This window comes from Sander lucioperca, chromosome 13, assembly GCF_008315115.2.
Source record: "Sander lucioperca isolate FBNREF2018 chromosome 13, SLUC_FBN_1.2, whole genome shotgun sequence".
NCBI classification, from domain to species: Eukaryota; Metazoa; Chordata; class Actinopteri; order Perciformes; family Percidae; genus Sander; species Sander lucioperca.
Window position 1 is genome coordinate 25053117 of NC_050185.1, and position 2500 is coordinate 25055616.

The following is a 2500-nucleotide window of genomic DNA, read 5'->3' on the forward strand; positions in this document are numbered from 1 at the left end:
TTCATGGTGACCGAACATGGACTGCGTCCGAGGGATGTTTTGCCCGTTTTGTGGCAAACACATGAACAGCTTAACGCGGTTTTGCTTTACGTGTGGTCGGTGTTTGGAGTTTTTAAAGGACGCGGACCTGACGGAAACATTGGAAAAACAGGGGACGTCTCGACAGCCGCGGCCGGATGGAAGCTACAGCGGGGCTGACCTTTGTGTCGAGGACTAAACCTCTCAGTATATGTGCGCCTGCTCTACCCGCTGAGCCAACCCGGCCACAAAAGACCCACAATCTTGACGACAAAACCCACTTACCGTACGTCCACGCCGCCGCCGACTTGAGCTGCAAAGAAGCTCTGGCCGCCCGGTCAAGGACGCTTGTCAGAAAGTCCGGGGAAGCTGTTTGAGGCTTTGGCCGCTCTGACGTAGCAGCATTCTATGTTCATCATGGAAAAAGATCAAGCAGCCACTGCACGGCCAATACACTGACACTAGAAACCTTTTATAAATGACATATATGATGACAGAGGAGGGTGGTGGCTGGCGTCTCCCTTAGAGATAGGGTGAGAAGCTCAGTCATCCGTGAGGAGCTCGGAGTAGAGCCGCTGCTCCTTCGCGTCGAAAGGAGCCAGTTGAGGTGGTTTGGGCATCTGGTAAGGATGCCCCCTGGGCGCCTCCCTAGGGAGGTGTTCCAGGCACGTCCAGCTGGGAGGAGGCCTCGGGGAAGACCCAGGACTAGGTGGAGGGACCTCCAGCTGGGAGGAGGCCTCGGGGAAGACCCAGGACTAGGTGGAGGGACGTCCAGCTGGGAGGAGGCCTCGGGGAAGACCCAGGACTAGGTGGAGGGATTAAATCTCCAATCTGGCCTGGGAACGCCTCGGGATCCCCCAGTCGGAGCTGGTTAATGTGGCTCGGGAAAGGGAAGTTTGGGGTCCCCTGCTGGAGCTGCTGCCCCCGCGACCCGATACCAGATAAGCGGACGAAGATGGATGGATGGATGTGTATTGGTTGTTGGTCGCAGCGGTGTCTGTTAGCAGTTAGCTCGCTCGTTAGCCGCTGAACCGCAGCAGCGTGCAGGCAGAGCGAGCAGCCGCCAGCTGTTGATCCGTGCAGGACTTCACCGTGAGCGGACTGTTTAGAGACCATGTGACCGGCAGGTAACGTTAACTGGTCCCTATACGCAAATATCATAAATGATAGGGAACCCAGCAACGGCCATGATGAGCTTCTCCTCCTTTTTCTCTGAACTAATGTTTTGGTAGGAACCAAAGTTTACATCGTATGTTTCTCTGGAATCAGCCAGCGTGAAGGACGTCTATATTCTGATTGGTTGCCGCAAAACCGCGTCATAGCTCATTACCATAAAGTTGACCTACTTTCAACTTTCTGATTGACGCTCTGGTCGCTCAAAACGCCCAAAACGTGACGCCGACAGATTTTCCGCTCCTTGCAGCTGAGAGAAGCAGCTTCCATTGAAAATGAATGACTTCCTGTATCTTTAGAAGATCAAGTCGGCGGCGGTGTGGACGTACAGTCGGCGGCGGTGTGGACGTACAGTCGGCGGCGGTGTGGACGTACAGTTACCCGACACATCAGACACACAAGTTCAGTATCTTCATGTCTGATCCACTCAAACAACATACGGTCAACACAAAGACACACCTTCCTCATTCATAACTCCGTTAACAGCCGTCATCATCATTGTCCACCTGTCTCAAAACACCAAACCATAGATTGACCGAAAGTCTGACAGCAAAGCGACGCAGCGATGTGATTGGCTGCTGGCTTCTCCTCCCAAAGTTTAATTCCGGTCGCCGTCTTCTTTTATTTGGACACCTGGTGAAATGATGGCAGTGTGAAGCTGACTCGCCTGAGGGAGAAGTGTGTGTGAATATGTGTGTGTGTGTGTGTGCGTGTGTGCGTGCGTGTGTGTGTGTGTGTGTGTCTGTGTGTGTGTGTGTGTCTGTGTGTGTGTGTGTGTGTCTGTGTGTGTGTGTGTGTGTGTGTGTGTGTGTGTGTGTGTGTGTGTGTAAAGCTCTATTTTTAGAGACCACTCATAGCTTCTCTGTCTCTGATATAATGATGACGTGTAGCGCTCAGGACAGGAAGTCTATTTTATTTTATTATCTCGTGTGCAGCGTTGCGGAAGTAAATTATAGTATACTCAGATTACTTTTTTGTTGTAATGAGTAATGTTTTGCAATACATTGCAGTGTGTGTGCGTATGTGCATGTGTGTCTGTGTGTGTCTGTGTGTGTGTGTGTGCGCGCGTGCGTGCGTGCACACGTGCGTGCATGTGCATGTGTGTGTGTGTATCTGTACGTCTGTGTGCTGTGTGTGTGTGTGTGTGTACGTCTCTCTGTGTGTGTGTGTGTGTGTGTGTGTGTGTGTGTGTGTGTGTGTGTGTGTGTGTGTGTGTGTGTGAGTGCGTGTGTGTGTGTGTACATCTGTGTGTGTGTGTTTGTGTGTGTGTGTGTGTGTTTGTGTGTCTCTGTACGTGTGTGTGTGTGTG

General features: G+C 51.9%; 3 protein-coding genes and 1 long non-coding RNA gene across 17 annotated transcripts in view; 2 read left to right on the forward strand and 2 right to left on the reverse strand.

Moving 5' to 3' along the window:
* LOC116062750 (complement C1q-like protein 4) overlaps positions 1–2500 on the forward strand; it is a 222943-nt gene that overhangs the window by 152005 nt on the left and 68438 nt on the right. The gene's annotated exons all lie outside the window — the stretch shown is intronic.
* The window catches only part of LOC116055009 (E3 ubiquitin/ISG15 ligase TRIM25-like), a 247759-nt gene that overhangs the window by 141447 nt on the left and 103812 nt on the right, over positions 1–2500 (reverse strand). The window lies entirely within an intron of this gene.
* LOC116062763 (rap1 GTPase-activating protein 2-like) overlaps positions 1–2500 on the forward strand; it is a 54081-nt gene that overhangs the window by 22554 nt on the left and 29027 nt on the right. The window lies entirely within an intron of this gene.
* Positions 1–2500, reverse strand: part of LOC118492982 — a 21730-nt gene that overhangs the window by 15796 nt on the left and 3434 nt on the right. The window lies entirely within an intron of this gene.